The sequence below is a fragment of the Echinops telfairi genome, unplaced genomic scaffold (genome assembly GCF_000313985.2).
Source record: "Echinops telfairi isolate 266 unplaced genomic scaffold, ASM31398v2 ScPeMD7_40;HRSCAF=151, whole genome shotgun sequence".
Classification (NCBI taxonomy): Eukaryota; Metazoa; Chordata; class Mammalia; order Afrosoricida; family Tenrecidae; genus Echinops; species Echinops telfairi.
Genome location: NW_022103938.1, coordinates 1,000,001 through 1,013,210, shown reverse-complemented (window position 1 = coordinate 1,013,210; position 13,210 = coordinate 1,000,001). Strand labels below are relative to the sequence as shown.

The following is a 13,210-nucleotide window of genomic DNA, read 5'->3' as shown; positions in this document are numbered from 1 at the left end:
AATCATGTAAGTGCCTATTTAGTTCTTCTATTAAAGAACAAAGCAAAGTAGAACTAGAACTTTAGTAAATGCCAATAATAATTCCTCCTTAAATTCCTCAGGATATTAACTATTTATCAAATTTAAAGGTGCATTAGATCTCTACAGAGAATCAGATCCACGAAAGTACTCAAGAGAAGATCAAGGATAATAATTATATTTTTCTCAACTCTCTGAATAATCAAAAGAAAATCAAGTAAGACTTCTGTGCTCTGAGTAGACATGTCCCTGTCTTTGAGCTGTAGCTTCAGTGCTTTTTTGGCAATCCAAAGCACTGAATTCTAATTTGTGAGCTTTAACCTAGCTCAAGGTAACTAAGGGTCAGAGTAGGACTAGGCAGGCAGTTGGTCTAAGGGACAGCGTCTTTCTAACTTGTAACCTGGGAACCAGCTCTGAGTGGCTGAGACTTAGAAAGTGTAAAAGGGTATGCCTCTTGCACATATCTTGGGGAGATGGTTAGAAGAGAAAATGATATGATTCAATGTGTGTTTTTAAAGGATCATGCTCAATATTGAAATTTGAACAAAATAGTTATGTATTTCTATAATTTTTTTCCTCAAAAGTAGTAAAAGTCAGAAAGTGCAAAAGTATTACCAAGTTAGATTGAGTGGCATTTTTTAATTCATAAACTCAATATCCAAGTGAAAATGTATTGTGGTCAGCAGAAGCAAAGTAGAAATGGTAGAGAACAATGGTCAATACATTTTACAGAATGAATGAAAAAATAGGATCTTTGCTTAAGTAGTGAATTTATAGAATTTACAGTACAGTGTACTAATTGACGCATGAGGAAAAATATAAAAAATTTTATAGAGACACTGAAAGGACAGGTAGAAAGTTAAGTTGAGAATGAAGGACAGGTGATATGAAGGATATGTATTCACCAGCCAGTCAATGGAATTACTGTAATACATAATGACATGATTTCTTAACTGAAATAACTAGTTGAGTTAGAATGTGCTGGATATATGGAATAGGAAATGGGAAAAGATTCGCGTATATGCATCATCCATTTGGAAACTTAAGTATTAGAACTAAGAGTGGACACAGACAAAAATAGAACCACAGCACTGGACATTAAAGTCAGGGATAGAATTGATGGCAACTTGAGAGAAAAGAAGCTGTACGATGGTCACTAAAGAAATCACTGGTGATGCTTTTCCCAGTGGGAGAAATATTGAGGAGATGTTTTCTGGAAAAATTATTTTTTATAGCTCTTCCAAGGTATTTCTAAAATATGAAATGGGGTAATTGGACAGAGATTCAAATCTAATGCCCTAGCCTTGTTATCCAGAAAGCAACATGTTTTCAGGTTTCAGTACAGTGTACAGAATGTTAAATTGGGTTCACTCATTAGGAATTCAAGGGAACTACATTGACGCAATAGGCACACATCAAAGTACACAAGCACACCAATGATATTTCATTCTGCTGGGTGCAGGTGGCCGTGAGTCCAAACTGAATGGATGGCAACAAGTACAAACAACAAAAAGCATTGCTCTTTTGCCTAAAAAAGATGTACAACTTTTTTCCATTGTGTATATATGTCATAGTTTATTTATGTATTTTCTTGTTTGTTTTAGATCATTTTATTGGGGGCTCACACAAGTCTTAATCACAAACCATACATACATCCATTGTGTCGAGCACATTTGAGATGTGCAACTCTTTTTCTTTTTCTATGTATATGTTTCCATTATTTAAAAAAGAAGACATAATAAAGTCTTAAGGAATAATTTGTATATACGAGGTTGTTCATTATAAAATCTCTGTACTTTCAATATGTTTATTTTTTTCCAAATTAATATGAGCACAATAAAAATTATATTTGAAGAGCAATGTTTACTTTGGATTTTTTTTATTAGCTTATTTTAAAAATCATTTTATAGGGGGCTCGTACAACTCTTATCACAATCCGTATATACATCCATTGTGTCAAGCACATTTGTACATTTGTTGCCCTCATCATTCTCAAAACATTGGCTTTCTATTGAACCCCCAGTATCAGTTCCTCATTTTTCCCCTCCCTCCCCGCCCCCCCACCCCCCGCCCCCATGAGTCCTTGATAATTTATAAATTATTATTATTTTGTCATGTATTACACTGTCTAAAGTCTCCTTCACCCACTTTTCTGCTGTTCATCCCCCAGAGTGGGGGGTTATATGTAGATCCTCGTAATCGGTTCTCCCTTTCTACCCCACCTTCCCTCTACCCCACCCCCACCCACCTCCCCCAGTATTGCCACTCTCACCACTGGTCCTGAAGGGTTCATCTGTCCTGGATTCCCTGTGTTTCTGGTTCCTATCTGTACCAGTGTACATCCTCTGGTCTAGCTGGATTTATAACGTAGAATTGGGATCATGATAGTGGGGGTGAGGGGTGGGAAGCATTTAAGAACTAGAGGAAAATTGTATGTTTCATCATTGCTACACTGCACTCTGACTGGCTCATCTCCTCCCTGAGACCCTTTTGTAAGGAGATGTCAAGTTGCCTACAGATGGGCTTTGAGTCCCCACTCCTCACTCCCCTTCATTCACAATGATATGATTTTTTATTCTTTGATGCCTGATACCTGATCCCTTCAATACCTCATGATCACACAGACTGGTGTTCTTCTTCCATGTGGGATTTGTTACTTCTGAGCTATATGACCGCTTGTTTACCTTCAAGCCTTTAAGAACCCAGACACTATATCTTTTGATAGCTGGGCACCATCAGCTTTCTTCACCACCGTTGCTTATGCACCCATTTGTCTTCAGTGATCGTGTGGAGAAGGTGAGCATCATGGAATACCAGTTTAATAAAACAAAGTGTTCTTGTGTTGAGGGAGTACTTGAGTGGAGGCCCAATGTCCATCTGCTACCTTAATACTAAACCTACAAATATATGCACATAGATCTGTGTCCCCATCCTCATATATAAATATATTTACATATGTACATGCCTGTATGTAGACTTCTATAAATGCCCTTTGTCTCTTACTTCTTTTCCTCTATTTCTTTTTACTTTCCTCTTGTCCCACTATCATCAGCCTTCATTTGGATTTCAGTAATTCCTCTCAGTTACATTGCCCTTGCTGAATCCCTACCAGGCCTCTTACACGCTCCTCACCACTGATTTTGGATCACTTGTTCCCTGTCCCTGGGTTTGTTAACACCACTTCCTTTCCCCCACCTCCCCCTCTCCCATGACCCCCAGAACCATGGATCCCATTGTTTTCTCCTCCAGATTGTTTATCCAGCCTATCTTATCTAGATAGCCCTACAGAGATAATAATATGCACAAAAACAAGACAGAGCAAAACAAAGCAACAAAAGAAAATAAAACAACAACAAACCAATGACAAAAAAGAAAAAAGAAAAGCCTGTAAATAGTTCAAGCTCTGTTGACCTTTAGGAGAGTTTTACCTTTGAGTCTGATGGAGTGCCGTGCCCTGCCCTCCCCACCCCCCTGAAGAATGTACTTCAGAGGACAGCACTGAAGCTGCAGCTCAGGTAGAGGGACATGTCTGATCAGAGCGTATGGGAGCAAATGAAGGGGAAAGAAGAGAGAGTGGAACACATCCTGGCCCACCAAGCCTTGAGGACGATATCCCTGCTCAAAGCAGTTAATGCTTTGAGCATATGGCCATATGGCCAGCCACACTATGAAACAAGACATCCTCACTGACCCATAGCCCTACAGGGGACAACACTGGAGACACAGTGTGGGAATTGTGCCCAATCTGACCCCACCACACTGAGGCAAAACACTAAGGGTGTGCAACAGAACAGCAAGGGGAGCAGAACAAGGAAATCCCAAGGGAGATGTACAATTCTTGTTTGATCCTTCTAAAGTGAGATACCCTCACTTTCAAATTCCAACATGCCCCTCCAAACCCATAAAACCCTCTTTAAGTTATCTTGCTCTTCCCATCCCCACTCACACAAAATGATGCTATCTTCAGTTACCACCCCTGGCAAAGATTCCTTGTTTTGAACAGAAAATGAGGGTTCAGAAAATCATTTCCAAATTGAAATTTTGTTTTCTTAAATTTAATGTATGCAACATAAAATGAATTTATCATCGTTCTTGAATTAAATTGATATTTTCTCTTTTATGTCTTTGGAAGGAATTGGCTATAGTCCTCAATCTGATGCATATGATATGCCTCTAAATAATATACTGGCATGTACAAAATTCAGATCTAATCCCTGAAGTAATACAGAGCTATTTCTCTGAGACTTGAATTTGGGAGTTGATGGTAGTGGAGTAAGTAGCTTCTTGCTTGTACATTGGCTGTACAAGCCAATGGGGGAAGGGATGGGCACACTCTCATTTTCAACTCCAAGAGAATCTTTTTGAAAAGTTCTAAAAGATTTTTTTTTAACTCTTACCTTTTTTCAGTAAGGATAGGCCTAGCTACCATGTTTTAAATGCACAGATAGATTAATGTAATGATCTCAAAGCTGGTCAATTGTAAAGTAATTATTCCTGAAATTTCCAGAAAATAGACTTGGGAACTAAATATAGCCAAATGGTATACCACCTAATACCATTTAGAGAAACTTCAATAAAGATCAAAATTGGAAAAGAGCACAACCAAACAAGTCAGGTTACATAAACATCAGGGTGAAGATTACTAACTTCTGATTGATAGACAGCTCCTACTTGCCTTTTAATGAAGGAGGAACAGATTACAAGTATCTACATATAACCTCCTCCCTGGGGGACGGACAACAGAAAAGTAGGTGAAGGGTGACGTTGGACAGTGTAAGACATGACAAAATAATAATAATTTGTAAATTATCAAGGATTCATGAAGGAGGGGGTGTGGGGAGGGAGGGGGAAATGAGGAGCTGATACCAAGAGCTCAAGAAGAAAGAAACTATTTTGAGACTGATGAGGGCAACAAATGCTCAAATGTACTTGACACAATGGATATATGTATGGATTGGGATAAGAATTGTACAAGCCCCCAATAAAATGATTTAAAAAAGACTATGGAATCAACAACCTCTATTGCAACAAATTCTTCATCATAATGACCTTCACTTGCTAGGCGTACAGCTTTTAAATCACAGAAAAGCCTTGAAGCCTTCTCTTGCACTAACTGACTGCCATAGAGTTGGTTTAGATTGATGTTGACCCTACTGGGCAGCGTGGAGTTTCCCCTGGAGGTTTCAAGGCTGTAAATCTTCACTGGAGGAGAAAGCCTCCTCCAGAGCAGCCGGTGACTTTGAACTGCAGTTGGCAGCCCAACTCATAACCCACTGCACCACCGGGCCTCCCTTTCCGACAGTAAAGTAAGAAGACCAAATAAGAGCCCTAGGTACCTGGTCCAACTTACAGACACATTCTCAAAGGCACGGGGTTAGATCTCTTTCATTACCAGGGACTACCTGTACAATGTTCAAGCTGTTGGATCATATTTCGTAAATGATGTGTTCTTCCATGGGGTGATAACTCATGAGGGTCATTTCAGGAGCAAACTGACATAACTTTCAGATGTCTGTTCAAGGTACAGACATGTGTGCCTGGCCATAGATTAATAAGGAAAGGGGGTATTATACAGTGTCTTTTATGTCGTCAACTCAGTCCCCACTCAATACGCAACCTAGTGCACACACACTTTTGCGTGGATTCGGTTCTCGACATTAGCTTTGCACATGCTGATTCTCACTTAATTCTCCTGCTTTCCTTCTGTTCTTCTCATTGTCATCCTCCCCAGTCCATGGGTGTGGCTGACGTGGATGTAACAGTCCCTGATACCATCACCGAGTGGAAGGCCGGGGCCCTCTGCCTGTCCAATGACACTGGCCTTGGTCTCTCTCCTTCCGCCACTCTCCAAGCCTTCCAGCCTTCCTTTGTGGACCTCACGATGCCCTACTCTGTGGTCCGTGGAGAGGCCTTCACACTCAAGGCCACTGTCTTAAACTACCTGTCCAAATGCATCCGGGTAAGGACCTCTTTCCCAAATTGAACACAAGTAACAACTCATCTAAAAAGCACATTCCCAGTAAAACGGACAAGCTCCCGTGTACAGATGTGTTTACCAGAAGAATACTGCCAGAGAAGTATTTATAGGTTATATAACTAACCTACAGTTAATGGTATCTCCCAACTACCAGCTTGCAGCCTAAAACAGGTTTCTGATCCTTTGTCATTATGGAAAGGCCTTTAAACTCAAGGCCACTGTCTTAAACTACCTGCCCAAATACACCCAGGTAAGGGAAACAAAATTGAATGCAAAGGATGGGTGGAATGAAAGACTACACTGACCAATCAACTCCTGGGTCATTTCCCAAGCCTTGGAATAATTCTGAGGTTTATGTATTAGCACTACAAATAAATGGTGCTAAGCATGACAAGAGGCGCCCTGATGGTGTAGTGGTTACACATGAGGCTGTGAGTGCGGAAGGTCAGCAGTTCAAAACCACCAAGTGGGGCTTTCTACTCCTGCGAAGAGTAATGGTCTCAGAGACTTGTGGGGGCACCTCAACCCTGTCCTATAGGGTAGCTATGGAGTTGATAACATGAATTCATTGGCAGTGAGTGAAGCAAGGCAGCACTTGATCTGAGATATACCGTCATGATACATAAGGACATTTAAGCTACAGTTGCTGAAACCACCACTCTCCAAACCACAGATAAAATGTGTGCAGGTGTGTGTTTTACATCTTTGAAATTTCAGAATTCTTTTCCACAAATTATACTTCATGACAAAGGATCTTGATGCTAACACCAAGTTCAATGTTCTCAGTCCCTCGAGTGTTACTCTTCAAATCCTCCATCATTTAAATCCCACAACTGTTTCTTTATCAATTATATAACACTTTTTTGTTATAAATTATCTCCTTTGTCACACACAATAGGTTTAATGCCAGGTACCTCAAAAATCATTCCTATCTGTTGTGCCTTGTATAAAGTGGACAAATATAATATGTTGGACAAAATGGAGGGAGGAAGGAAGTCAGGAAGGAAATCAAGAAGGAAATCTACATAGCATGTATAGGAACCAATAAGTGGTGTTACCAAGGCCCATAAAGGATTGCTGCGTTTCCCTCCTCTCAGCTACAGATTTCTCCCATCTGCCCCTGTGCAAATGCAAGACCTTTCTAGTAGCTAATTAGTCTTGATTCATCATTGCCATGCGCATGCTTCTTAAACCATGTATGAACTTCTGCCTCATGCATTTTTTATCAAATCATAATTCACTGCTCACTCTTGGCCCTCATTCCATGTGTTCAGTGACTATTTCCTGATCATTTCGGTCTCTGTGTTGGGTAATAGGTTGTCATTCAGCTGAAAGCCTCTCCAACCTTCCTAGCTTCTGAAATCACTATTGCATCAGTGGGAGTGAGCGACAAACTTTATCTTGGACAGTAACTCCCAAAACTCTGGGTGAGTGACAGTTCCCACATGCTTTCCATAAATATAATCAAAGTTTCTCTCTTTTCTTCTTTTTATTTTGATCGGCAATGACTCTCTCCTATAACTTCTACCCCATGTGGGTCCCATAATCACGGACACTGGCTGTTCAGTTTGCATGAACCTTGCTGTTTTGGGTTTTCAGCCAGTTTTGAGGATAAAGTGAAGCCCCTCAAAGTGGTTACAGAGCATATTCATTTGGAGTGATTAAGGAAGACTTAGAGTACTATCAAGTTGGATACTCATGTTGTGTAGGCCCTTTGTTTTAGGAGATGTGAACTTCTCCATAAGTGCAGAGGCAATGCAGTCCCTAGAGCTCTGTGGAAATGAAGTTGCTGAAGTCCCTGAGGTTGGGAAGAAAGACACAATCATTAAAACTCTGTTGGTGGAGGTAAGTCTGTAGCCCATGCCATATGTTTTCTCTGAGTCCCTAACAATCATAACATTAAAAAATATTGTGCCAATCCCTAAAATAGAAAGAGACAATTAATTGCATTCTCCTCTAGGCCACCACACAAGCAAACAGAATTTCCCATCTCAAAAGTATAACAGGAAACATTGTTCATTTCTTATAATTCTTTGAAAAATTATGTGAGATAGTCCCTTTTCTTGATCTCCATCTCTCCCATAAAATTGAGATATTTCTCACACCTCTTACTACTGATTCCTTGCCTTTATTGTTCCTTCTTATTTTTTCCTCTGCAAATATTCCTGGTTCTTCAACATTTTATGAATTTATAATAACTTAATAATAAATTGGGAACAAATTATGTTGCTCCTGGCTATCAGAAAGAATAACATCTGGAGTCTTAAAAGCTTAAAACAAGTGGTGTCAGCTAAGTCCATGCAGAAAAAGCATGCCAGCCCAGGTGATCCACGGATTGTGAATAATAAGATCCAAGATCAGAGGTGGGAATTATATTAGAGATTAAATTCTGAGTACATGGTTTGAGAAAGGCTGCAAATGGCAATGAAAGTCCAAATTCCATTTGCAGACCCCCACGTGGATTAAGCCTTGTTTGAACTCCCTCATACTAAGGATGTGAATAATCTTACCCTCAGATAAAGTACATTGGAAAGTGAATTACTGTAGGTATAATTAGATTAAAATTTAACACATTATCATCTATTTTCCCTTTTGACTCATTTCTTATTTATTTAAGTTTCTATTATTTTCTGCTATCTTTCTGATTGAGGTTTCCCTGCATTTTACTTTGTTATCATTTTGGGGATTTTTTTTGTACAATTCTCTTTATGTGACATCCAGGCTAGGTAATCCATAGAGGCAATAACTAGATTAACAATCTTTTAGGGTAATGTTGCTGGAGGTTGGAGGGTAATGAGGAACTAATAGTGAGTACAAGAATGAAGATAATGTTCTAAAATTAATTGTGGTGATGATTGCACAACTCTTCTCCACATAGTGAAACCCTTTAATTGTATGGTATGTGATTATATGCAAATAAAATTGTTTCCAAAGGAATATAAATAAATAAAACTCTCAACATAATAATAAATTGGAAATTGGATATTTCACATCATTTAGTATAAATCCACTCTTCAAAGCAGAGATTCTTTGCTTGTCCTCCTATTACCTGAACGTTTCTCCCTTTTCTCCTTTTTGTTCTTTGTTGCCCAAGCCTGAAGGCACTGAGCAAGAAAAGACTTTCAACTCCATGGCCATTGCTTCAGGTAAGAGTCTATCCTTATAATTGTACTGAGGGCAATGCCTCACAGGGGTATATACTTTGACTTACAATACATGCCCATACATATTATCTCTCATAATTTTCTGAACGTTCCATTAAAAGTTGGCATAACACTGCGACTTTATAAACATTTTACAGATGAGGACACTGAGCCTACGAGAAAAAGTTAGCATGGCTCGTGCGTTAAAAGACGAGAATAACACTGATACTGTCTTGGTTCACATTCAGCCCTCCATTTTCATAGCCCAATGGCTTCTCATCATAGAGTCTGACTATAAGAACTCAGAGTGTCCCTGGGCAAGGTAAAGACAGAACTGAGTCATAATAAATACGAACCAAATAATAATTGAAATTGGTGATGAAACTTATGTCACTTAAGAGTCATCTCACTAAAGCATTGACATTGACATTGTTTCATCGCAAACACACGTATACAAAGCACTACTTTATTTTTGGGCTCCACCACAGCACTAAGAAAAAATTGTAGCTTTGAAACGGTAATGCCACATTAGTGTTAGTTCTATGTCCATAGTGTATACTATCGTATGCACTTGCCATTTCAGAAGGATCAAAGTAAACATCGTGGTATCTGTTCTTAAAAATATGAATCTATTCAGAAGTTGTAAACCATAAGGGAGGAAGGTAAGCATCTTCTTATGGCTATAAGTCTTAATAATGGCATAATTAAATTGATAGGTGCCTAGCCTTTTCTTTTCTTTTCTTTTTGAGAGTTATTATGCACAGCAGCAGAATATAGTTAAGAGACCAGGGGAAAGGACTCTGGATCACGTAGTACCAAGAGGATCTGGACTACTAAAAGCTTATTTGATCACTAAGTCAAAATTCTTCTTCCTCGGCTCCAAGGACCCTCAGTGAGCTATAATAATCCTACTGTCAACTCTGACAATAACAACTGTGCACATTTATTAGCATTTAATATGTTGCAGATTGTGTTCTGAATGTTTTTCAGTATTATTTCATCAATTCATCATAACAAGAATAATTACAACATGAAGAAGCTCAGTTATTTACCTCCGATCACATAGCTAGTAAGTGGCTGAGCCAATTCCATACTCAGACTGTGGCTCTGGAGCCCCCACTCCTAACCACAGCATTATACAGAAATCACAGGTAAGTGTCTTCCTCTGACATGGGCTGTTTCCAAAGGTACTGAGCTATCTGAGCAACTATATTTGACGCTCCCACCAAATGTGGTCAAAGAATCTTCCAGAGCCTCATTCTCAGTTTTGAGTGAGTCACCTTGCACTTAAGAAAGTTAAAACATTTGTTCATGACACCATCGGAGCTCAGCTTCAGTCCTGGAATTTCTGTCCTGTTTCTTTGGCCTTGATCTCAAACACTTGCTCCATCTCCATTTCCATCTCCTTCCTCTTGACTACAGGCTCCCTTCTTCCTCTTCCATTTGTGCCAGAGGGCTCTTTGTAAGCTATCCTTTATTCTTGGAAGCACAACACAATGAATTAGTGGGGAAACAGCATTAGTGCGAGGATGAGAAAGAAGCCTGGGAAGCTCAACAACAGATATTAGAACAACAGAACTCATCAAGAACCTTGGAAAAGAACAAGAGAGGCAAGATCTTTTAAAACCTTTGTTGACCACCAGTTATGTGTTCATGGCCAATGTGCTAGTTTGGACATCAGTGTTGGTTGCATCCTTTTGACCAGTTTTCACCAGTTGAACCAATAAGGATGGATTTAACAGCATGACAAAAATTACTTTTGTTGTTTTTGATGGAGACTAAGATGCTGTGACTTGTCTAGGGTTAGTGTGTACTAGAAAGTAAAATCTCTTTTCTACTATTTTTATGAAAGAGATGTTTTAATTTAATGCAATAGAACATACTACTATTGTACAATCATGTGCTGGTGGTTTGAGTGTTTACGGGCTATTCCAAAATAAAAGGACTCCAGAAGGTTTTCATTGAGGATAATTTGCCATAATATGATGCAAACTATGACACTTACAATGATACTCACAATACTGTATTACTTCAAAATACTTCCCTTCAGTGCAGCATAGACTGTCATGTAATGTAGTCTAACACGGTTGACCCTCTTTTTGACACTTCCATTGCTTAAAAATACACATGGAAAAAACAGAGAATCCATATGCTTACAGTGCACCTAGAGCTTTCTTATAACAACCATTTTTGTTTGTTCATTTGTTTGTTTTGGATTATAAAAATATATATTATTCTCATTTAGTACTCTTGTTTGACAGAACCTCATTACTGCTTTTTTTGGTAATAAAGTTTAATTTAGATGTTTTCCATGCATTGACCCTGCTAAAATACAATATAACTTCTTTCATATGGTAGGAACCAACAAGGAAACTTTCCTGTAACTCCCTTTTGACACTCTAAATAGGAGGGGGAAATGCATTTAAAGATAATTTCTAGCAAAACTGTGGGGCTAACAACCAACCTGTGTCTACATATGTGCAGTCTCTTTATTTTACTAGAAATGGGAATCGTGGCCTCTTAAAGGGGAAAAAGAGTCACCATTCTTTATTGATGTATTGATACATTGCATTTCTGTATTTTTTGTTTGTATTGTAAAAATTCACATAATAAAAATGTTGTGACTGAAAAAAAAGAAAAGAAATTTAAATTTAAAACAAAAGAATTGCCACCACCTATCTTATTAGTATACTTGTAGTCTAATTATCAACTCATTGATAACATACTTCTTTTAGGATCCTGGGAGGCTCACTTTTTGTAAATATGACTTTCTCTCTACTTAAAGTATGGTTTGGCATGTCTCTAAATATGACACTAATATGTCTTAATAGTGGATATTGATTAACTGAAATTAGTCTGACATATCTAATCATTCACATTCCCAGGTGACATACTGGGTTCTGCCATGCAAAATACACAAAACCTCCTCCAGATTCCCTGTGGCTATGGAGAATATGGTAAATATGGTCCTATTTGCTCCTAACATTTATGTCCTGAACTATCTGAACGAAACCCAACAGCTGACCCAGGAGCTAAAATCCAACGCCTTTGGCTATCTCATCAATGATAAGTAAAGCAGAGAACATTTTACTTTGCTCCACTAATGAGATATTTCCCAATTCGGCTTGAATAGTCACAAGATAGGAAGCCCATTGTGATGATTTTATGAAAACAATAATATACCCCTCCACCCCCACCCCAATAGCTGCTTTAGCACGACATAGCTATTATATCCACAAAGTCATGGTGAACCCTGTACAAAGAAGACCAGGGAGTGGCAATAGCGCTTGGGGTGCATTCTTCTGTACATATGAGAATCCTGTCTTTCTCTAATGCCTCAGGAGCCAGCTGAAAGTCTCTGTTCCAGGTTCCCAGAGTTAGCTGAACTACAAGCACCGTGATGGCTCCTAGAGCACCTTTGGGGAGCGACATAGCAGGAGCCAGGGCAACATTTGGTCAGAAAAGAAACCTATTCTGAATTTCAACTATGAGTTCAAAGTGCATACATCCATTACCCTATTTAATTATTACAGAAGTGCGTCACTATTTTAAAGAAAAAGAAACGGACACATTCCATATATATGAATAGATATCGATGGCATCGAAACTAAAAATGTCCAGACTAAAAACACTTAGAGATTGATTCTTTTCATATCCGGTACGCCAAGCATCTCTTTCCTCTTATGTTCCTAGGAGCACATTATAAATTAATGATTTCCCAAGTTATGGTGTTGCTCTGCACTGAAAGTTTCTGGAAACAGGCTAAGAGAGCTGCCACCATTATTTACTTAGTGCTTTCAGAGCTGATATTACTACTTTCTTTTTTTTTTTAAATAATCATTTTATTAGGGGCTCATACAACTCATCACAATCTGTACATACGTTATCTGTGTCCAGCACTTTAGTACATATGTTGACTTCGTCATTCTTAACGACACCCACTTTCCACTTAAGCCCCTGGTTTCAGCTCATTTTCCCCTCTCCCTCCCTGCTCCCCCCGAACCCCCGATAATTTATAATTTATTATTATTTTATCATATCTTACCCCATCCCACGTCTCCCTCACCCACTT

General features: G+C 38.9%; 1 pseudogene; it reads left to right on the top strand.

Moving 5' to 3' along the window:
* LOC115869708 overlaps positions 1-13,210 on the top strand; it is a 38,341-nt pseudogene that overhangs the window by 3,228 nt on the left and 21,903 nt on the right.